A 25,347-nucleotide genomic window follows, 5' to 3' on the forward strand; every position below is an offset into this window, starting at 1 on the left:
TCTCTAGACTGAAAATTTCATTCACTCTCTCTCCCATTTCAGCCAAGCTGGGCCACTTCCTCGGCGTGTCAAGGCGGACAGTCAGCGTGCACCACAGAGGTTCTGCCAGCTGCCCAGGAGAGCTTCATCCAGCCCCAAGCACCCCAGGGGACTGGTAGGAAATGAAATGCATGTTGTTTTTGCTGTGCCTTTTTAAAAAGGTCCATTGTGCATTTAAGGCTTTTCTGTGCACTTAAGGTTTCCTATAGCAGTCCTTAAGTGCACAGAAAAATCTTAAATGCACAATGATGTCTTGGCCCCCTCCCTGCACCTTCTTGGCTGTTTTGGCTGGTGCAGAGGCCCCACCTTATCCCTTTGACCATGTACAACCCCTCTAGACTGAAAATTTCATTCACTCTCTCCCATTTCAGCCAAGCTGGGCCACCTTGGCGTGTCATCGGACAGGACAGTCAGCGTGCACCACAGAGGTTCTGCCAGCTGCCCAGGAGAGCTTCATCCAGCCCCAAGCACCCCAGGGACTGGTAGGAAATGAAATGCATGTTGTTTTGACTGTGCCTTTTACCCCAAGTTCAAGGCTGTTTAGTGTATTTCAGCTAGAAAATTCTGGTGACCGTTGTTGACAGTGGATACAGCAAAATTGAAATGCTCGATCCAGACCGATATTTTGGTGGGTAAGTGAGAAGTAGTAGGTTGGTCAGCATGCCACAGGTCAGCCTAGGACAGTTATTAATTATGATGCTCTGGCCATGGCATGTCACTGTAGATAGTAAAGTGGTCTGAGGCTATATGTACTACATGTATTGGCTGTTAACAGCCTGGTTGTTTTTAATGTTGCTTTGGAAGTTAATGGGAAAACATTTGATTTTGTGCAACATGTAAAGGTGAGTGCACATTTTAGTAATTCATACATTACATGTATATGCTTTCCTATTTATGTTTCACCATGGATACAAGTTGGCATTGTTATAGAGACTAATTTAAGGGAGTGAAGCTAGGGCTGCTTGAGTTGAATGGATTGTTTTAGTGGCCTTGATTTGTATGTAGCCTCGATTTGTGGTCTAACAGTGACAAGAGCCCACATGGTAATGGTTACCTGGCTTCTAAATTTGTTGAAACCGATGAATTGACAACAAATTAGGATAAAGTCACCACTGACACAATTTGGGTGTCTGTGTGTAAAGTCATATGATATGAGTATTGTGAGTATGAAATGTGTTCACTGCTGATGGCACAATATGTCACAAAACCCTCTTATTTTAAGTAAACAGTGTTGCATATGATCCATTCTTTCTGTTACACCCTTTTTGCATATGAATAAAAATTTTTCTCTCATGACTTTCAAACAATTATTTAGTTTCTCAAAAACTGTCTCATGGCTGTTATGGTCTTTATGATTGAACATTTAATATGATCTTGACACTATTTTCAGCTTGGAGAATGACTGATGGTGACTGGGGAGGTGTATCTTTGCACATACAGCAGAATCAGAAGCCTTCACATCCAATGTTGTGTTTCAACAAGTTGGTCTGATGTTGGCAGTGTGTGCACCCTCCTTTCACCTTGATATCCTCTACCACCTTGAACAAGTTGTGGTACTTGAACATGTAGGTACATACAGTACATTTAAGTGCCCCAGTCCAGTGAAGGCTGTATCTCAAATTCCATAACTCTCTCAATTTCATCCATTAGATATTTCTGATGAATAATAATCACTTTTGGGCAGGGTAACTAATAAACTTCATAAGTTATCTGGATTTTTTTCATTTTGTTTTTCATATATGAAATTGGCAAGTCTAGCATTCTCAAAACAGCAAACAGTGAATTTTTTTTATTTCATGGAAGTATTTCAAAGTCTTAGCTTGATGAATTGATAGACTCATGTGTAATTTCGTTTCATGCTGTGGTCTCAAAGAGCTTTCATCTGTTTCAATTTCAATTTCTTGGCTTTAACAGGCAGTAGGGTTCTTTGGTCAGTGTTTCACATTGCTAGGCATATTCCAACCCCTTACTTTATACTTTCTGGCAAAATTCATTATTCAACCTTACATATGTCAGGACTTTAAAGCTGTTTAATGTGACCCTGGCCAATTTTTGGCCTGAATTCTGTGCTTTCTAACTTTGAACAATGTTTCTGATTCCTCTCCACTTAGATCACCAGCCTACATCAAAGATGCTTACACAAATGACTTTGGGGATAAATTAAAGATCAGACACTGGTGTTAGCCCTCTCATAAATGGTTTATCAAACCTGGACAGTTGTTTGTTTACAATATAAACAATGCAGGAGTGTGTGTTGAAACAGTTTTAAACTATCTCAATCACATCAGGTCATGAGTATCAAAACCATATTCTATTAATGTAGCAGACTCTGCTATGATTTGATGGTGTCAGCAGAGGAAGGCAAACAACTGACCATTAATGAACAGGAATCGAAGTTGCATAGTTACTAGTTTTGAGGTTTAAAGATTTTCTGTCATTCTAAATATGATGTTGCGTGAAATTATCCCATGACACTCTTTTTTTGTGACAAATGAATAAACTCCCATGGTATCTGTATGATTATAAACCATTCTTTATTAATGCAGAAATACATTTTGCAAAACATTAATGAAATAGACATAATTTATCTCTTACAGGTCTTTCAGTGTAACAAATCTCTCTGTATCTTGTGCCATATAGACATGTTGGACAGGGAAAAGTATTGAAGCTTCATCCAATTCTTTTAAACAAAAATTTAAGGGACATATTTTTTAAGTGACATGTACATATACAGGGCAGGGAGTAGCCCACTGGTTAAAGTGTTCGCTTCCCAGGTTTGATTCCCCACATGGATGAAGCCCATTTCTGGTGTCCCCTGCCGTGATATTGCTGGAATATTGCTAAATGCGGCATAAAACTAAATTCACTCTCTCACTCACATGTACAGTACATAAATCACAGATTTGCCTAGTGCAGATGTCTCCATTTTTTTCAACATTAAGACCTTTCTGTACGTTTAAGGGCAGCTGCAGAAGGGTCATAAGTACACATATAAACATCACATAGGAAGACAAGGCATTATTGACTTAAGTAGTTGAGTGATATTTCATACAACATGTAAGTGCATGTAAGTATCCATTTCATATTTCATATTTATAATAACCTGAAGATTACAGCAAAATATATGAAAAGGAAACACCAGCTGTTTATCACCTAAATAATTTTCTTTTTGCAAACTGCTTTGGAGACTACCACATGTGAAATATTATTTAGTTGCCATGTCATTTACTCTGTTCAATGTTAGAGCATGTAAAACACATTTTGGACCAAAGGCCATTTTGGATGTATTTGATTAGGTGTGGTGAAAGTCTGACAATATAATTATGTTCACAGCTGAGTTGGCTAGTACACTGACTTTGTATGTTGGCGATTTGGTGGAGAGAGTCGGTTCAAATCCTGGATGGGACTGAACCCCAAACACAGAACCTAGCCTTTGTTTCTTAGTTTGAAGATAATTGTTAGTCATGTTAGTGTCTCATTTGCCCTAATTCATAATCAGCCACATATTAAGAATAGGCAGCAGCTGAACTATTTGGGTGTGATTACATCTTGATATGGTATGTTAATAATGGTGTGCATTAATATAGTGTTCAGTGACTGTTTATGTGTTTCATATGTGTTTATTATGTTATAATCTATTGTGCAGTGATATGTTCATTGTACCATACTGTCAATATGTTTACCCGAATAAACTCTAGAGAGTAATCTTAATGCTGATGAGGCAACCACATTAAAATGTTTTACCTGTTTGGTTTGTCTTATTCTTTTCATTTTTTGTGGAATAACACTCCAGATAGAATAAAGAGGGTCCTTGTGTGTACCTTTTGTATTGTATACATTTGTTAATAACTTTTGTAAGATGACTCAATAAATTATATAACATTATTAACATTAATCACATAATGTGAGATAAAATATAAACAAACATATGACGTACAATTGAACCTAATGATGGATTTTGATGCATTTCAGGCACAACCTTCAAGAAATAGAAGCATTGGTGTTATTTCAAATGACATCACGACTGCCTTAGATTAAAACTTGAAGGAGGTGACATTCCCCAGAAAAGTAACACTGTCAAGTTTTATCATTTTTGTACAAAAATGAAGAAGTTTGATTTACCTTTGAAAGAAATCCACAACCCTGTCCATGGAAAATACAGACTGGAAATTATTGATGGGGACAGGAAAATAGTGATTCCTCAGTCTGGACTTCATAATGTCATATCCACAAATTTACACAGCATTTGTTGGGTTCAGGATCCTAAATTCCAAAATATAAGAACATTGATAAACCGGTATTATGCTGAAAAATTCTTAGGAACTGCACAGGAGTTTATTGATAAGCAGGGTGACAGGCAATTGTTATCCCAAATTCCCTAATGAAGCAAATTTGAAACCTGACATAGAAAACATAGAAAACACCAGTGGGGCAACATACCATTACCTTGAGTATGGATGGGGAAATCCAAGAATACCACAATGTGACCAAGGCTCTGAGTTTAAGTGAGCAGTCAACCAATTATTAGTGGTGGTCTGATTAATTGAAATAATCGAAGATGCAGTGACTAAATGACCAAGCAATCGAAAAATGTTTTCATAATCGAACACAAGCAGTTTTGGAACACTTGTTTGCATTAACAATATTTTTTCACAAGGTTGGTTTGTCTGAGTCATTATATTTACATTTCATAAGCACTACAAGTTTGTTTCAAGTCATGATTGAATTAATCTTAAAGACTGCTGGAAATTTATGTTCCTCACATATTAGCTATCCTTTAAATATGTGAAGTATGAAAATGCATTTTGTGCAATTTACCCCCAAACCCAAAGAACTACATGGGGTTTTTTTGTAAATTATTTTGTGCATTAACAAAGGTAACAGGAACATTTGGTAAATGATCCTAACCAATTATTTTCGATGATTGATCGGTTGTAATGGACCAATGATCAATTTTGACCAATTCCCAACACTACCAATTATGCATTGAAATGGGAACAATAATTGTCATAAGTCTTAACTCACCATCCCTAATATCAGGGAAGAGTAGGAGATAAATAACAAATAATATATATGGGATCTGAAATATGATATGTAATCTATAAAGGTCATGTCCATGGTTAAGGTCACAGATGTAAAGGCATCTTCCTGATGCTTGATATGAAGGAAATTATTGTTGGTGTAAGTTGGAACATATCAACGTTAGGGCAGAGCCACAAACACAGAACAGATGTATTGGACTTGCAGGTTCCCACTCACTGGTCAGGCAATATAGGCTCAGCTTTTTTGTGAACCGTTGGTACCACCACAAACTGGTAGTAATTCATGAACACTGTATGCCATAGTCACAATCAGACAATTGACCCCACTTTTGTTAGGATTATAGAGATATTTTGCTAGTTTCATTTGCACATGCATGGCTGAAGATGTATTTGTTATTTTTCCATTGAGTGAATCAATGTATTTGACAGTTCACATCTTTCTGTCATGACACCTTAACAGGTATGCTTCTTTTTGGCAATGTTACATACTGTAGTTAGACTTTTCTGTTTTGATGTTACATTTTAACCTCAATTGTCAAATAAGGCATTTTTAAGTTAAATCTCAACATCTGTGTCTATTTTGTGCATCCCTTCATGGTTACTCAGAAAACATCAACACATGGATGCAGTTATTATTTATATTATGGCATTAAAAACAAATGTTTGTTTGTATAAATAACTTCATATGTTTACAGGTTGTTCACCATACCATCCCATGTTGGGTTGCCCCCCAGTCCAGATCAACAGTTTGTTGAGGAAAAGCTTGGAATTCAGTTGATGCCTATTCTTGCTGTGAAGAGGAGCAATCTGAACTGTATGCAGGGGCACTGTTGAATTTTTAGATTTAGCATTTAATTAGGCAAGTGGGCACATCTGTTATCCCATGTCATACAACAGTGCTGTATCTATATAGGTGAAAATAGATCCCCAGGAAAAAATCCCTATGTTGAGTCAGGTGACCAGGAGGTAGTCAGTCTTGGTAAGCTAGTTTATGGTACAGCTGGAGTAGTCTGGGATGTTAATTATAATGCAGAGTCAATTAAAAAGAAAGGTGCAGCATCATACAAACATTAAAGGACTGATGAATGCTACATTATTATGATTATTATTATTATGAATTTATGACTTCAGTCTTTGCTGTCAAATGCAAATCTCAGTCGCTGAAAAGTACCAGGGTACCATTTCTAATTCATGGCATTACAAGGTATTGAAAGCTTTAAGAGTAGGGAGTGAGTGAAAGATTTCGGTGTAGTCATTATTATGTAACTTGTGCTCATATGCTTTAGGATTAATGGTATGTTCTCTTATGTTTACACTTCTGATGATTTTATGCACCATTGAATGGGAAAAGGATGTAGATTTCTGTGCCCTCTTGTTACTCTTTGCACAAAAGCTATGATTTAAAATCAGTTTGACAAAGTGTATTCATATTGTATCTTAACATTCCCATGTTTTTATGTATTTTTTATTTGTTCCCATAGTCAAAGGTATACAGTAACAACAAACACAGAAAAGGTGTAAAGATGTAATTATAATTTGTTGCTGAATATTGGCATGAGTGAATTCCATTTAAGACTTAAGACTGAATTTATCAATTTCATTGTTTCCCTTGAAAATAAAGTTTTGAACAGAAAATATCTCTTTTGATGCCATTTTATATTTAATGAATTTTGGAATTGATTTTTTAAATTAACATAAATTGATATGTTTTTTGGCAGAGATAATGATTTGATTTAGTAATACATCATTATGTAATGTACCAAACCAAATCAAATATTTTGTAATGTTTATTTTTCATGGTAAATAGTTATTAATTGATTTCGAGATCATTCCAGAATTTTATGCTTTCACAACAGTCCTAATAAGCACAACAAATGCTCTCAGAAACATCATTGCAAACTAACGGTAGACAAATCATTGTCAGTCAGGTTCATTTTGAATAATTATATTTTAGTATAAATAACTATATGCAGAAATGTGTATTGAAAATAAAGAAGTTCAACATCTTTCAATACATGTCAATAGAAGTTGAAAATTTTGTGCCAATCAAATTCACAATCATTGAATATCATTTCCCATTTAGTACAAATCTCAAGTTTGTAATTTTTAGAAATACACTTGTCATTAAGTAATCTTGAACCCTTTGAGAGCTTTAATATATATTTTTAAACTTATCCTATCTCACGGTATGCACCATCTCTCTCTTCTACGACCATGTGTGGAAACGTGCTGTCAGCTAAGTTGAGTCAAATCTAACTGGCCTCTGACCCGCCCTGACCTCTGCCTTCACCCCGACATCAATGCCTGTCAATCTTCCATCAAAGCGTGCGGCTCGCCTAAACGATCACATGACCACCTCTACTTGTCATTCTCTTTCTTGTCGCCACGCTGTGTGGGCGTGTGTTGTGGTTAAGAGAGTTTTTTGTTTGTGTTTTCTACTATGGGGAAAGCAAATCGTCACGCTTCAAGGAAACGCAAACATTGTGATAGATGCAATAGTAACTATTCGGCAGCGGACCCTCATAACTCTTGCGCGGATTGCCATGAACGATGCGCTTGGTCTAAACGTTGTAGTTTATGTGCTAACCTGGACGACGATGCATTCTCAGAGTATCATCTGGTAGCTAGCAGGCAGATAGAGATCGGAGGAATCCATCGGAAGGTCCATCGGAGCCGAAGTGTTCTAAATTAGATCGCCGAATAAAATCTGCAATAAGTTCTAAATCCAAATCTCCTAAAGAAGATTTTCTGGACGAGTCATCAGACTCTTATCTGAGTGAGAATGTGTTTCAACTGTTCTGACCCCATTCGTCTAGTCCTATTACTTTGGAAGATTCGTCACCTCCACGTATTGTTGTTTTGTCCACATCTGACATACAACCACGGCCATCCTTGTTGGTAAATGTGACTCAGCACCCTAATGGGTCGGAGGTGGCGACTACTCATACTATTACATCACAAGTGACGGTTACAGGCAGTGTGGCGCTTTCAACCAGAGCGGCGCTTACCTCGGGAGTGACGCTCTCATTAGGACAGTTATATACGGGCGAAGCGCCGCTTGTCACGGATCCCACGTGGCTACTCAGAGCGCCGCTCTCTTCCAGTGTGGTGCTTTGGATGGATTCAGCGCTTACTACCAGTTCGGCTTTTCCTCCCGGTGCGACACTTGCCCCTGGTATTCCCGGTTCGGCGCTACCTCCTGGTTTGGCGCTTAACCCTTGTTTTCCCGGTTCGGCGCTTCCTCCTGGTATGGCGCTTAACCCTGGTATTCCTGGTTCGGTGTTTACTCCAGGTTCGGCGCTTCATGGTTTTGCGTTTCCTCCCAGTGGTCCTGGTTTGACGCTTGCATCTGGTTCAACGCTTCCTTATGGTGCTCCCAGTTTGGCGCTTCCTCCCAGGATTCCCGGTTTGGCACTCACTAATGTTGGTCTTGGCTCGGCGCTTGCTCATGGTATTCACGGTTTAGCACCCCTTCCTAGGACTCCTCATCCTGGTTCGGCGCTTCCACCCGGTTCGACGCTTGCTCCCGGTGTTCAGGGTTCAACGCTTCCTCCTGGTTCGGCGTTTGCTCCCGGCGTTTCCGGTTTGACGCTCCCTACTAGTTCAACGCTTCATCATGCTGCTTTTAATTCAGCGCTCGCTCACGGCGTCGTGGTTCAGTGCTTACTCATAGTGTTATTGGATCAATGCTCACTTCAGGGATTCCTATTGCGAGTTTCACTCATGGGCCACCTGGCTCAATGCTTACTTATGGTGTTCCTGGTGTGGTACGGTCTCAAGCTACTGGAGTGGTTTATGGTTCAACGCTTCCTCAGGTTTCAGCGTTTACCACACAAGTGCCATCATCTCTTGTGGGAGTGACTCAATCAGCTGTATCTTCATCCTTGCTGTGTGACATACCTCATCTTCCCTCTGGGGCTGCTACAATTTCATCAGTTCCTTCTGCTACAGTTTCGACGGCGAGATCTGTTTTGCCAGTTTCCTGGAATCCAGTGTCTGAGGGGGAAACGTCTCAACCTATGGACTTCGATGCCTTTGTGTTGGTGGTAGCATCAGCTATACAGCATCAGGAGCCAGTGTCATCTCCTGTTACTCAGTCATCAGGGATTTCAACTACGCCAGCGGTGCCTGTGCAAGAGATTCTATGTTCAACAACACTGTCTATGTCTTCAGGAAGTATGTCTCCTTCGGATGTGAGTGTGGATGCTGTTGACTCACCTCAGCTACTTATCTGGATTGCTGATAACCTCAAGTTACAGCGTAGTACTTCGAAGGATGACATTTTATCCAGTTTTGATATGAAGACTGGAGACATTGGTTCTATCATGTTCCCTCCCCGACCGTGCATCACTCAGCTGACTGCGTTCCTGGATGAGGCTTTTGCTAGTTTGAGGAAGATTAAAGATGGTTTTGCTGCGCCTCGCTTCAACTTGGCATCTGCTCATGTACATGGATTGTCATCTATGATTGCCTCTCCTCCAGTAGATGATGATATCACGCTGTTGGGGACGAAACAGAGAGCTTATTCGCCCTTTCTGGTCGAAGACCGTGAACTGATACATTTAGATGCGTCCATAAGGAAGATTATGGCTCCATTGAACTTAATGTTGACAACTACTGAAGCGGTGGCCATGTCTGTCGCACATGCTACAACCCATCAGCAAGCATACATCCGAGCGGCTATGGTGTTATTGCAGGAACAATTCCAAACCATCCTAGATCTCTTGGCTCATTTCTTCTCCTATGTCACGGCTATGAGGCGTAGAGGACCGTTACAATTATCATCCTGGGAAGACAGATTCAGAATGGACCTGTTCCGCCCACCCTGGTCAGGCAATTCTCTGTTCAACGGGGCGATTAGGGAAGTAGCCGAAAGAGTAGGGAAGGATGCCCATCTACAAGTCTCGGTCGAATTGTGGAGGTTCCAGCGACTACAAGTGGAGCAATCAATGAGACAGCGACGACCAGCTCACTATGTCCCTACTAATCCGGACCTTCGCTCGGGTTCTACGGCTTCTTTTCGCGGGAGGAGTTCCTACGGAAGAGGACGATCGAGTCGCCAACGAAGAACTGCCACTGCTCCACGATCAACTTCCACTACCGACCAGCCCACCTCACAGAGACGTGATAGGCAATGACTTGTTGACATTGCAAGGCGACTGGGAACTTCCACCTCCAGTCGTACCCATTCAGATTTCCCCAATAGGAGGCCGACTTGGGACCTATGCTCCCAATTGGACAATTTTGGGAGACCCTTACGTCCTGTCCATGTTAACCAAGGGATTCCAGTTACCAGTTCATCGGGAAACCTCCGCTCACAATACTTCCGGATCGCAGAACGTATCCCAAACAACAATCGGCTGTTCTGCGATCAACGATAGACACTTTACTCAAGAAGCTTGCGATCGAATCCCTGGGTCCGGCCCCGACCAATCCAGGGTTTTATTCTCCAATCTTTCTGGTGCCCAAGAAGGATTCGGACAAACTGAGATTAATCTTCAACATGAAGACTTTCAACGAGAAATTTCTGCAGCCCCCGCCTCATTTTCGCATGATATCGGTGGCACTCCTCAAGACAATTATCAAGCCGGGAGACTACATGGTCAGTTTGGATCTTCAGGATGCCTACCTCCACATCCCGATATTCCCGGCGCATTGCAAATTCCTTCAGTTCATCTTCGAGGACATCCACTATCAATGGCGTGTTCTCCGGTTTGGAATTTCTTTGGCCCCGTGGCTGCTTACACGGGTAACGAAGCCTATCACCAGTTTTCGTCATCGCAAGAGGACAGTGTTCGAAGCCTACATCGACGACTGCATTCAGGCACAGAACAATCATGCCCTTCTGGTTCGTCACATGCAGTTTGCGATACAGCTTCTTCGCCAATTAGGATGGTTAATCAATCTGCAGAAATCGGAACTAGTCCCAACACGCCGACTTCAATTCATCGGAGCTGTTTTCGACACACAGGTCAACAGAATGTTTTTCCCGGGGGATCGTTTCTGCAGATACAGCGGTTGGTCTCCCTAGCTCTAGCGCAAGCCAGGACGCTCCCTCAATAGCAGGAACTCCTAAGCCTCTTGACGTCGGCTCAGGCGTTGACCCTCAGGGGTCAACTACAACTTCGTCCGTTACAGCTATTTCTAGCACCTTACATCAGAGTGGGGAATCCCGGTGCTTTGATCACTCTACCTCTGGAGCTTCGTCCTTATCTACAGTGGTGGATGATAGAATTGAATGTCTGCAACGGAGTCTGTTTAGAGCCGTTTGTTCCATCTCACCACCTGTATGTGGATGCGTCGGAACACGGGTGGGGAGCTCACCTTCTCAATCTACAAGTGGCAGGGCTGTGGTCTTCCGAAGATCACGCTTCTCACATCAATATTCTGGAGTTCAGGGCAGTGATTCTAGCAATCAGTCACTGGCAGGATGTTCTACAATCAACCTCTCTCATGGTCAGATCGGACAACGCAGCGGTGGTGTGGCATATCAACAGAATGGGGTCAACAGGGTCTCCACGGCTTCTACAGTGGACACAACGATTCTTCAACCTGGTGGATTCTCTCAAAATCTTGGTGCGTTTCCGCCAGTGGCCCTTCTTCCTCGCATTCTGGTGAAATTGCGTGCAACTCAAAGGATAACTCTGCTTTTGGTCGCGCCCTACTGGCCGGCCAGAAGTTGGTTCGTAAATCTTCAAGACTTAGCCGAACCAGATCCCGTGCCGCTCCCCAATTGACCCGATCTATTGGTTCATGCACACTCCGATCAACTCCATTGGTCTCCGGCTGACGCATCTACATCAATCATTAACGGCTAAGGGTTATTCTTTACGTGTTGCCACTGCCATCACTACAGCTCATCGTTCTTCTACCAGGTCACTCTACGATGACAAGTGGAAAAGTTTTGAAGCTTATTGCAGGAAGAAGGGCATCTTGTCTCCTACTACGGCATCCCTGCAGATGGTGGCAGAATATCTTCAACATCTCCGGACCTCCAGGAAACTTAAAGGATCAACTTTATCTACCTATCTGGCTGCTCTTAACACAGTTATTGCTAAAGCCTCGGGTGTGAAGATTTCCACTGTTCAGTCCAGTCCAGTCTCTCCAAAGGTCTTTCAAATTGGCTGATCAATGCCAGAAGTTCCGGCCTCCAGCTTGGGATCTCTCTGTTGTACTTGCTCATCTCAGTTCGGCTGAATATGAACTTTTGAAGGATAAAGACTTTGAACATATCTCCTTCAAGACCTTCTTTCTCTTGGCCTTGGCTACAGCGGCCCGTATCTCTGAGTTGCATGCTCTGGATGTGTCTCGAGTACGATTTGAAAAGACTAGACATGCGAAAGTTTTCCTTGGTCTGCGGTGGGATTTCCTGGCCAAGAATCAGTTACCAGGACAACTGGATTGCATCTTTACAATCCCACCATTGTCTACCATCTTGGAACCAGAAGACACGGAAGATCTTTCCTTATGCCCAGTTCGAGCATTGAGGATTTATCTAGCTGCCTCGCAGGATCGTCGAAGACTACGTAAGAGACTGTTCATCCCTATATCTACTGCCTCGACTTCGGAAGTCTCCAGTACTACCTTGGCTTTGTGGATGAGAACTACGATCCTGCGTGCCTATACCTTTGCTAACCTACCTCCTCCAGCAATGGCCAAGCCTCATGAGACCCGAGCTCTTGCGTCAACCATGGCTCTTCACAGGAACTGTTCCCTTCAGTCCATCATGGAGGGCTGTTTTGGAGATCGGATACTGTGTTCTCCTCACACTACCTCTGGGACCTCTCACTGACAGATGTGGAAGGACTACATCAATTCGCCCCTTGTTTCTGGCACAGCAACTGTCTTCGCCCGCCAGCAGAGATAAAGCAATCCTTCTTCGGTCGGTTCTGCTCTGTACATAATAAAAGATATCGATGTTATCCTTATCTTGGTACTTTTTGACCTGGGTCTAGACCCTTCTCACCTAGAGAACTAGGACGTGTTGGTACTGTCACACCATGGCGAGAAGACTATGAGGCAAGTCCTGTACTACATGTAGAGAAGGTCGACATTCCGCTTACTGACCTCTACTCTTTGAGCAATCACGTCAGTGAAGTGTTGATCCCGATTACCTGTATGGTTTTCAAAGCGTTCTGCTCCTAATTCCTTTCTCACCTTTGGTAAGTTAGGGAGATTGGTACTGAACGTTAAACTAGTTGAGCAACCGGGCTATTCCTTCTTTCACCGCCTTCCAGCGTGTCTGTGGGGGATAGTTTCGAAGCAGGACTGTCCAGATTAAGGTCCTCGACTTTAATTCACTTGGGTCACCTGATAAATCGTGGGGTGGCGGGGCCTACTTGCCAAACTGCGTCCTTTTGCTTGTCAAAAGTTGCGGCTGAAAACCACATTAACTCGGGAGCGCCCACTCCTTAGAGTTTTTGTGCTGTGTAAGCCAAGGGGTTACCTGAAAAAAAAACACAAAAAGTTTGCATATCGGGAGTTGGTGCTTTCTCCTGGCCTCCTTGAGTTATGCGTTTTCCCGGTGGTAGTAGTAACCGGGTTATCTGCGACCCGCCTACCACCCGTGGGATTATGCATACTGTGAGATAGGATAAGTTTAAAAATTTGAAAATTTTATAATAAATTGTATATTTATATACTTGTCCTATCTCACACGTTAGGACCCACCCGACCTGCCCCACATCACAGATTACTGGAAGCTCCAAGACGAGAATGACAAGTAGAGGTGGTCATGTGATCGTTTAGGCGAGCCGCACGCTTTGATGGATGATTGACAGGCATTGATGTCGGGGTGCAGGCAGAGGTCAGGGCGGGTCAGAGGCCAGTTAGATTTGACTCAACTTAGCTGACAGCACGTTTCCACACATGGTCGTAGAAGAGAGAGATGGTGCATACCGTGAGATAGGATAAGTATATAAATATACAATTTATTACAAAATTTTCAATTCTTTGGTAAACATTGATGTATGAATTGTAGGAAGGAATGATAACTGTATTTTTAATAACATTTTTCCAAATATCAGGTGAGATTTGAAGTAGATAGTTATAGTCTAATAGTGTCCCTCGTATTTTGTATTGTATCTTTAACTTATCAAAAGGCATAAATCCATGCTCATCACATACATCTTTTACTGTCAATAAACCCTTATCCGCCCAGTGTCTAATATAAGTGTTTTTATGATTATGATTGAGCCATAATGGTTGTGCAAGAATGTGATCAGTATTGTCAGAATCAGAATCAGCATTAACCTTTTTGCAATAATTGTTCCATGCTTTTAAACATCTTTCCTATAAGGGTTTTCAATGTTAAGTATTTTGTGAATATTTGCTCCATACTTGAAGATATCATTATAAGGTATATTAAAAGGATTATTGTCGGATGATTTTTTACAGTAATTATTGTCTAAGAGTGGATAATTTTAGAGCTTCAATAAATGTTTTTATATCAACCATACCCAGTCCCCCTTCAGCCTTTAATCTTTTCATTGTGATTCTTTTTATTTTATCATTATTACCATTCCAAGTGAATTTGAAAAATATCTTTTCAAGAAACTTGCTAAAGCCATCTGGAGGATTGGGCAATGAGCTTAAAATATGTACTACTTTTGAGAGGGCTAATGTTTTTATGACAGTAACCTTTCTTATCAATGTTCCCAAGGTTATATGATCAAGCTGGATTGTGTCAAATAGTTGTTTTAGTTAAAGAATGTGTTATTGCCATCGATTTCAAATAGGAATAAAACACAGAGAAAGAGAGAGAGAGAGAGAGAGAGAGAGAGAGAGAGAGAGAGAGAGAGAGAGAGAGAGAGAGAGAGAGAGAGAGAGAGAGAGAGAGAGAGAGAGAGAGAGAGAGAGAGAGAGAGAGAGAGAGAGAGAGAGACACACACACACACACACACAGAGAGAGAGAGAGACACACACACACACACCTAAAAACCCACAAAATTATGACAGGGTCATAGGTAAATTTCTAATAACAAAAAATTGCACTCGACTGATTTTTATGTCACTGGATGAACATTGGTTGATGGTAACTTAGTGGTAAATAAAATCATCACTGTTTAAACAAGTTCATGGTCAGCACAGGTATGGATGGTATATAGTGCCTAAATGCAAGAGGTAATTCGTTTAGAGTGTGTGATGAAGCATTTGTTGATATTTAGCAATTTCTAGAGCCAACAAAGAAACAGTACATTTTTAACCATTTACAATGATCCACTCTTATATCAACCCATGAAGATACAGGTTAGAGTTGATCTTCAGTAACCCATGCTTGTCGTAAGAGGCGACTAACAGGATCAGGTGGTCAGGTTTGCTGACTTGGTTGGCACGTCATCTTATCCCAATTGGGTAGATCGATGCTCATGCTGTTGATCACTGGGTTGTCTTGTACAGACTCGATTATTCAGAGACCGCTGCCATATAGCTGGAATAGTGCTGAGTGTGGCGTAAAACTTAACTCACCTACTCACTCTTACATGTACCCTGAAATGAAAACATTGCTGATGCCTGGATTTGTACCAAAGTAGGCAAAATATCATATTTTTTCACATGTATTGTCCTAGCAGACTCATTGCCAGATGCAAGAGAAGGAGAAACCCATGACAAAAAGGTTATTACAATTTGAGACACTTTTAAGAAATATTATAATGGTAAGCATTCCTTTATGCTAAAGGAACATGTTTGCACTTGGTGATAAATAATTTTACTTTTCAGGAAGGGGAGAACAGACTCCAAACAAGAGTAGATGTGATGACACCAAGATAGGTATTAGCTGATGGGTATAGTATATGGGACTAATAAACTCAAGATGAATCATAATTTGGTATGCAAATGCTAAGTATGAGGTTGTGTCAGTTTCTCATTTGGCTTCAGATATGGCATTTTCTCACGTCATTCATTTTTCTGAAATGGTTTATCGTCTCAGTTGATAAATGCTACATTTGTACATACATTGAATAATATTTGTGATATTCATGACAATGTGTATGTGGGGGGGATACTAGAAGGTACAAACTGTAAAAGAACTGGAGCTATAGGCCTAATTTTGTGATCTTGAAATTTTGAACAAGAAGGGCAGCTAACTGCATATCTATTGCACTGTCTCAAAACCACCAAAATGAGATCAGTCTTGAAACATTTGTAAAAGAAACATGAATGTTTTGTTTTGTAACAGTGTAATGATGCAACATGTTACATCTTGGTGCAGAATAGAAAAAAGTGGATATGTAATGTCCGTTTAAGGGAACGTTCATTATTTATGGCTTTTGTTACATTGGTTTTTTTAATTTATTTTATTTTATTTTTATTTATGTATCTATGTATGTGTGTGTGTTTATTTATTTATTTATTTATTTATTTATTTATTCATTGTGATGCTTTAGAAAAGTTAGGGTAATGTAATGTCCGTTTAAGGGAACGTATGTTTCAGGGAATGTATGTATGTATGTATGTATGTATGTATGTATGTATGTATGTATGTATGTATGTATGTATGTATGTATGTATTTATGTATTTATGTATTTATTTATTTATTTATTTATACCCCTGTGCATTAATTAGGCACCACCCTATTTTGAAAATAAGATGTGATGCTTCAGAAAAGTTAGGGTATAGCCATCAATTTAATCAACCTGTAGTTAAAAAAGCTTTATCCACTGACAGTTTTGCAGATACCATAACCTTTTCTATTCTTTATGAAAGAATATGTTGATTAAAATGTGATTGGACTGAAATTTTACCCAAAATAATTATTCCTCTCGTGCTCAAACTACACAATTGAATTACGTTTTGACTAAAAATAACAATTCTGTTATATACCAAGATGACATTTACACATCAAGTAAGCTTTAATTACGCATAATCGGGAAGAACCCGAATGTCAAAGATTCAGACATTTTTCCAACAATTCAGATTGCTAATTGACAAAACTGAAAAAGGCCACATTAATAAGATTTTGGAATAAATGTTTTTTGATTTTGAGTTTATTGTAATGAATAAACACTTCCCTTTGCCGGATACTGATAATTACAGCTAAAATCTGTTTGTTTTGTTTGTAAAGCAACTTTTAATGCATTTTAAAATTTGCCTTTTTTTTTTAGTTTGACTGTAACTTTTCCTAAATCTTAGTTTACAAACTTTCATGCATTCACAATAAATAACGAATGTATAGGCCACACAACAATCAATTATTACTTTCACTTTTCAAAACACCTGTTTTTAATATGGGCAATTATCCTAATCAAAATTCAATGATGTTTTCGTTTTTGAAATGTTAAATGCTTGCTCTATCAAATCATAAAGGTTATTTTTTGGAAAGAGTTGAGAGGAGGGGAGGGGGGGGGGGCATAATTGTATTTGTACATGGGAAGGGGGTCACTTCCTTTGTACATAAATTTTAAGTTACTCAGATGTACATGCTTCTCCATAAAAATCATCAAACTCCTCTCCCCCCTCCCCCTTGTGATTTTTGTTGGACTTAAGTTTGTACTGCCAAAAGAAAATTAGCTTGCTAATGCTATTATTATCTCATTGAAACTGACTGTTGCTATTTTTTTAACAAGCATAAAACATTAACTGAGTTAATGTATCTCGGTTGATGTATAACACAGTTTCCCAAATATGACCAAATATTGTGATGCAGGTACATGATGTACATGTATGGTAGTTCACCTCGTCCAAGCATTCGTTCACAATGGTACAAGAATCTTATCAAAACGTCACACTTATAAAACAAAAGAAGTTGTTATCCATAAAAAATTGTTCAATATAAATAAAAACACTTCTATCTTTTTGTACTTAAGAGCAGCCACATATTACCTCGAGAGGTTAACCGGAATCCAAATCAACAGAATATGATACTGACCAAGTACCAGGAAGAGGTGTCCCCATCACTGTAGATGACAAGTGATGACAGTTATCTTAATGGACTACAGGAATAATTCAAGTGCATTCATTATGCAGTTTACTGATTTGTTTGATGTATTTTGATAATTGTTCTGGCATTCTGATGTCAGCTGAGTAACACCTCCATAATGGAGACAAATTAAGGAACTTCTGTTTTGAAGCAGTAAAATAGTCTCAGCAAGATTTTTTATTTATTTTGCCAGCAGAACAGAAGTTTCCATTAATTTTCCCACACAAACATTTTGTGCTTTTCTGTTCCCCATTTGTGCTTATTAGACTAGTCAAATTTCTCAGAAATGTGAATGCATGAGGCATTTTTGAGTAAAAGCAAGCAAACAACATTTTCTGGGGTAGTTTTTCGTGCTGAATACGAATCTATTGTTTGCTAAGCTCAATAATGCCTAATTAGGTCACAAATTGGGTTCAAAGGTCAATGAGTGCAAAATTCAATTTTTTTAAAAAGTGTTTTATTTATCATTTTCCATCCATATAATGAACTCATTTTACAAGATATTGATTAATAATGGTACCATAGGATTTCAAAATGTTGAATTTCATGGAAATGCTGAAGGAAAAATTTCGTATTTTTGCAAATATCTCCCTTATGGAGCGACTTTTAGTTTTTGTGTGAAGAGCTACTTTTTACAAGCATTTTTGCTCAAAATGCAAAGCAAGGCTAAATCTTTTCCTTTTGTTAACAGAATTATATTCCAGGCAAACTGTTTAGGTCACAAAAACCGCATATTAAGCGCATAATTACTTCAAAGATTAATGAGTGTGACAGGATGCGATAGGCATTTTTACATGTATGCCACACGAATGCTTTTATACTGCTTCACATGCATGTCAAATGAAACTGCTTTCATTCATGCAGTGAGTTTGATTAATGATTTTAGCAACATAATTACCCACGGAACAGTTCAGGAAATCACAGGAACAGGTGGGAACCCTATCCGATAATGTGTCAAATACATAGTATGAAGATGAAGGCGAAAGTGGAACATAAATGCATACAAGCCATGTGCTATGACTGAAGGATCGAGGCTGTACTAAAAGACTTTGCTATCACATGTTTGGTTTAGTGATCTTTGTGCCGGAGGATTTTGTTAGTTGACACACTGCACTGCTTGTACTTTTTTATTCAAAAGGTGCAGTGTGTGTGTACCAGGAGAGGTCATCAGTGGCGGTATATACGTAGCACTGGTGTAAGTTTGTTTACAGGCCAAGGTTTATCATTTGAGCTTTGTATCATATGTCAGGAAACCAGTCGGTCTAAAAATACCTTCTACAACCAGACAGAACTGAACATCTAATCTATTTTTGAGGCCACCCAGTTCAGGCACAAAGTTCGGTCATCTGTAGACAGGCTATCATTCCTCTTTGAAGAATCTCCTGACGGCAACCCTAATCTAAAATGGCACAAACTCTGTTATTCAGCATACACACATTAGGGAAAAATAAATGTAAGGCATGCCAAGGAACAGTCCAATGCTTCACAAGGAAATGAACAGACTGGTGTTTCAGATGAAGATACCGCTTTTTACGCAGGGGTACTTCAACAGTGGATTTGTACACAAATGCAAAATATGTACACAAGCATGCTATCACATTGACTGTCTAAGTAAATTTCTGTGGGATGCCAAAAGGGCAGAAACTGACAGCAAATGAGCTGATATAGCCATGGCTTGGTTGTGTCAGGAGTTACGTCACAATGCTGAGAATGGACACGAATTTAAATTGTCTGCTATGTTCATGAGGTACAAAGAATTAGCCAGTGACTCTATAATCCTTTCATTTGATAAAGGAAACAAGTGCATTGTGGACTCTTGTCCCAGGTGCACGTTGCTCTGAGACTCCACAGTGATATAATGTCACATGTTGTGACGTGAGTGAAGAAGCAGAGTAGGCCAGTGTACATGCTTCTGAACATCTTACTTGGTGGCCAAAGTCATGTTTATAATGAGTTTGAAGAAGGTGAAATAGGCGCATCTGATGTTGAACGGGTTAAGAACACAAGGGTTAGAAGTACAGGGTACTTCGCACCAAGGTACCAAGTCTAGGGCTGGGACGGGGTAGGAAAAAATGGAATCGAGTACCCGCACGTACTTACCCGAATCGGGAATCGAGTACCCGGAAATGTTAGGAATACATAGCTTCTGTCAGCTTTCTGAATATTCAATCACGATTTGACAGAGATTATATAGAAAACCTGAAAGGATCGCAATGAGGCATTGAAACTGATCTTAGGCAATCTGACTTAAGTGTGTTTATAACCAATATAAAGAGTAACACGATTACTTACATTGCTGCTTAAAACACAGAACAGTTTTAAAACACTTTTCATTCCCGCTTTACTGTGACTTGACTACTCACTGCTCATGCACAGATAAATTAACGTCGCTTATGATAACCTCCATTAACCGGACAATACCAAAAATACGTGTTACGTTAAAAATGAAAATGACCAGTTATTCATTCAGCCAGTAGACAGCTACGATCATGTGTGATATTTTAACTGAACCTATAATGGTTTTACATGCAGACTTTATGTAAAGTTATATAGAATAAAATGTGATTGATATATTTACTGCCTGGAGAATTCTATACGAGATATACAGACAGGCAAACTTTAATGCAACTGAGTTGGCAACATAGCATCTATGAAGAGTGGTCATTTTGCTCAGTTGCATGAAAGTTTGCCTATCATACATTACAGAGTAGAGACTAATACAGAGCCGTGAATAACTCATTGGCCGTATATGAAATATTTATGGTGATTTAATTTTTATCCTTCCAGAAGATAAATGTCGCATTCAAATGCTTTTGTTTGAATGTAGGGATAAAGAAATGTATCTAAATGCTATATTATCACGTTTAAATTTACAAAAACAATTACATGTATTATTAAATCAATATTCCAAAGTTGCATCTAAGCAAACATTGCGTGTCTTCATTGGGATAACTGTATGCGTGTTATTATTTGTTAAACTATAAAATGTATAGAAACTGCAGTGGTATTGTATGTGAGTTACGTGACTTGTGCTTCTATTTCTGATCATCTTTCTTCTTATTGTAATAATAACCAGTCGAACATTGTATTTGCAAATCAGAATGTGCTCTTTCAATACTGGTATACGTTCGTTTAAATATGTTAATTCATTAGTATTAATTGCTTTTCCCAACACACACAATCATTCAATTGCAATCTCTTTAATAGTCAGTGTATTCAGGTTTGACGCAAATGTAACAGCTGTGTTTCATGAAATTGAAATAAAATAGAAACTAAAGACAAAATTCAATGTAATCTTAAACACTTTTAATGAACTCACTTGATAAGCAATGAACACAGTTACACAATGTAATGATCGGACACGTTAATGTTTTACGTTGTGTTTTAGTGCAAGATGTTTGTGCATTGAACTTGTACTGCTTCCGCAGTAGATTGGCATGGTACCACAGAGTCGGCATTTCGTTTTCTTGCCATTTGCATCAAGCTCACAATTAGCCCAAATACTCAACTTTGCATGCGCGTCGTCCATATTCCTCTAGGCTAGAGTTACCCACCCTTGTCATTACAGAGTTCTCTCCCTTTCCGGATACTCGATTCCTTGAAATATGACTCGATTCCAGCTGTACCCGACCCGGATTCGAGTACCCGAGTATCCGTCCCAGCCCTAACCAAGTCCATCTTGGACTGCCCCCAAGAAAAAAGAAAAAGAAAATCTCCCAAAGACCAAGTTCCTTGAAAACACTGCCCCAGTTTGTGGATCTAGTGCTTGGAGAACCCGGGTGTAACTGATGATGTGCCAAGCATTCTATATGGTATAGCTCAACTAGTTTTCTTGACTGTGCATGTTGATTGGTGAAGGGTCATACCCATACCAACATGTTTAGGTGGTGCTTCCTTTTCCCCGCAAAGACTGTAGACAATGTCTTGCCCCATACTACGAACACCTGTGTTCTTAATCCGTTCAACATCAGATACAAGCCTATTTCACGTTCTTCAGAACGAGGTACACTGGCCAACTCTACTTCTTCACTCACGTCACAACAATTGAATCCCGGATCTGACATATCACTGCAGAGTCTCAGAGCAACGTGCTTCAGTGACATGAACAACAAATTCATAAGTGACCCCAATGCACTTTGATAAAGGTCCCTTGAAGTCCTCTGTCTACTGAAATATGATGATGAGTCTGACTCATTGGTTAATTCTTTGTACCTCATGAACACAGCAGACAATTCAAATATGTGTCCATACTCTGCACGGTGACATAACTCCTGACACAACCAAGCCATGGCCATATCAGCTCATTTACTGTCAGTTTCTGCCCTTTGGGCATCCAACAGAAATTAACTTAGATGTGATAGCATGATTCGGCTGCTATTAAATCATTCACATCTATAATACGTTCAAAGACCTTGTGTGCATATTTGGCATTTGTGCACACTTTAGAATCTATTATTATGGTAGAAACATGGCTCGTCTTCTGCTTGCTTTCAGAGCTGTGACAGAAAATACACAACGTCAGGTTCACTGTTGAAGTACCCCTACGTAAAAAGCGGTATCCTTCATCTGAAACACCTGTCTGTTCATTTCCTTGTGAAGCATCGGACTGTTCCTTGGCAAGCCTTACATTTATTTTTCCCTAATGTGTTGTATGCTGAATAACAGAGTTTGTGCCATTTTAGATTAGGGTTGCAGTCAGGAGGTTCTTCAAAGAGGAATGATAGCCTGTCTACAGATGACCGAACTTTGCAATGTTTCAATTTGTGCCTGGGCTGGGTGGCCTCAAAAATAGATTAGATGTTCAGTTCTGTCTGGCTGTAGAAGGTATTTTTAGACCGACTGGTTTCCTGACATATGATACAAAGCTCAAATGATAAACCTTGGCCTGTGAATAGAAACAAACTTACACCAGTGCTACGTATATACCGCCACTGATGACACACACACTGCACCATTTGAATAAAAAAGTACAAGCAGTGCATCAACTAACAAAATCCTCCGGCACAAAGATTCCTAAAACCAAATATGTGATAGCAAAGTCTTTTAGTACAGCCTCGATCCTTCAGTCATAGCACATGGCTTGTATGCATTCATGTTCCACTTTCGCCTTCATCTTCATACTATGTATTTGACACGTTATAATAATAATAGAAATAAGAGGGCATTTCTAACATGCATAAATCCCTACTGAAGTATGCTCAGAGTTCAGCAAAGTTGGAAAGACCTCAGAAAAAGGTGAGTTTTCAGTTTTGATCGGAAGCTAGAGAAGTCACTGGTGTTCCGGAGAGAGAAGGGAAGATCGTTCCAGGCTGTTGAAGCTGCGTAGGCGAATGATCTGCTGCCGTAGCGAACACTGTTTGCTCTAGGAACAAGCAGAAGGTTTTTGTCCTGAGAACGAAGGGATCTAGCTGGTTTATATGGCATTAGAAGATTGGAGAGATAAGCAGGAGCGCATCCAGACAGGCAGCGGTAGGTGAGGCAGAGGAGTTTAAAGTGGATCCGGTTCTCGATTGGAAGCCAATGAAGAGATTGAAGAATGGGAGAGATGTGGTCAAACTTCTTCGATCTAGTCACGACACGTGCCGCAGCAGTTTGGATTCGTTGAAGTCTCTGGATTTGTGGATAGTTTGCACCGGCTAGGAGAGAGTTACAACAGTCCAGGCAGGTCATTACATCGCATAAGGTGAGAGTTTTTGCCGAATCTATAGTCAGGTATTGCTTAATGGAACTGATATTGCGTAGAGCTGCAAAACAGATCCTAGAGAGATGTGGTATGTGATCATCCAAAGGGAGGTCGGAGTCAAGGATGACACCAAGATCTCTTACTTCTGTGAGAATGGAATACTTTCTCTATCAAAATCAAAAGCATTCAATGAGCACTGGGAGCAACGTTTTGCAGGACCCAGTAGAATGCACTCTATCTTTGAACTGTTCAATTTCAGTATGTTGTCAAACATCCAGCTCTTGGTTTCCTCACAGCACTGTTGTAGGTCGTTCAAGGCGGGTGTTGCTTGATCCATAGTGGGTAGGAAGATTTTGTACATTTGGGAATCATCAGCAAAGTGATGGCGATCAACATTGTGGGCTTCCTTGATTTTCCCAAGATCTTTGATGTAAAGACTGAACAAGACCGGACCTAAGACCGATACTTGTGGGACACCACAAAATAGATGAGCTGGATTAGAGTAATGATCCTCTATCAGTACTTGCTGGAGACGGAACGACAGAAAAGACTTGAACCAGCATAGAGCTGTGCCATCAATTCCATTATCAGATAGGGTTCCCACCTGTTCCTGTGATTTCCTGAACTGTTCCGTGGGTAATTATGTTGCTAAAATCATTAATCAAACTCACTGCATGAATGAAAGCAGTTTCATTTGACATGCATGTGAAGCAGTATAAAAGCATTCGTGTGGCATACATGTAAAAATGCCTATCGCATCCTGTCACACTCATTAATCTTTGAAGTAATTATGCGCTTAATATGCAAATTTTGTGATCTAAATAGTTTGCCTGGAATATAATTCTGTTAACAAAAGGAAAAGATTTAGCCTTGCTTTGCATTTTGAGCAAAAATGCTTGTAAAAAGTAGCTCTTCACACAAAAACTAAAAGTCGCTCCATAAGGGAGATATTTGCAAAAATACGAAATTTTTCCTTCAGCATTTCCATGAAATTCAACATTTTGAAATCCTGTGGTACCATTATTAATCAATATCTTGTAAAATGAGTTCATTGTATGGATGGAAAATGATAAATAAAACACTTTTAAAAAAAATTGAATTTTGCACTCATTGACCTTTGAACCCAATTTGTGACCTAATTAGGCATTATTGAGCTTAGCAAACAACAGATTCGTATTCAGCACGAAAAACTACCCCAGAAAATGTTGTTTGCTTGCTTTTACTCAAAAAATGCCTCATGCATCCTTAAAATCCACATTTCTTGGAAATTTGACTAGTTATATTGTCCTGCTGAACAATTGGACCACCTTTTCAGTGACATTTTTTTTTACACTGCATGACAATGTGATTTATAAGTATGATTTGATATAGTTTGATGGTTTGATATTAGTATATGTAGCATGTAGTAAACAATGGAATAGTAAAGTTATGTCATATTTCTTGTATTTCATGATACTGGCTGTTATATTACTTTTGTGATAGTTAGTACTTAATTAAGGCTGCACATACTGGCAACTAAGTCTCTGCATGTCTGCCATGGAAGGCATGTAAAACTGTTGCCCTTTGCCAGAACGAAGAAAGTTTTATATGTGTAATTCATGATATGTGAATAATGTCTGACATGTGATGTTACATCTAAATATTTAATGTGTATGCTGTTAGT

At 39.6% G+C, this 25,347-nt stretch overlaps 1 long non-coding RNA gene across 4 annotated transcripts; it reads left to right on the plus strand.

The window, feature by feature from the left end:
• The first annotated feature begins 584 nt into the window (after positions 1-584).
• On the plus strand, positions 585-17,946 carry LOC124272351. Of its 4 annotated transcripts, none has more exons than XR_006897310.1 (5): positions 585-671; positions 4,012-4,107; positions 5,777-5,895; positions 15,801-15,851; positions 17,889-17,942. It is a non-coding gene; the product is annotated as an uncharacterized LOC124272351 (long non-coding RNA). The 4 variants fall into 4 exon arrangements; XR_006897311.1 differs by lacking the exon at positions 585-671 and adding an exon at positions 851-881; XR_006897312.1 differs by lacking the exon at positions 585-671 and adding an exon at positions 1,547-1,604 and having other exon boundaries at positions 15,801-15,865; positions 17,889-17,946.
• Positions 17,947-25,347: the final 7,401 nt, after the last annotated feature.

This window comes from Haliotis rubra, unplaced genomic scaffold (genome assembly GCF_003918875.1).
Source record: "Haliotis rubra isolate DU_JTF1 unplaced genomic scaffold, ASM391887v1 Scf169, whole genome shotgun sequence".
NCBI lineage: Eukaryota > Metazoa > Mollusca > Gastropoda > Lepetellida > Haliotidae > Haliotis > Haliotis rubra.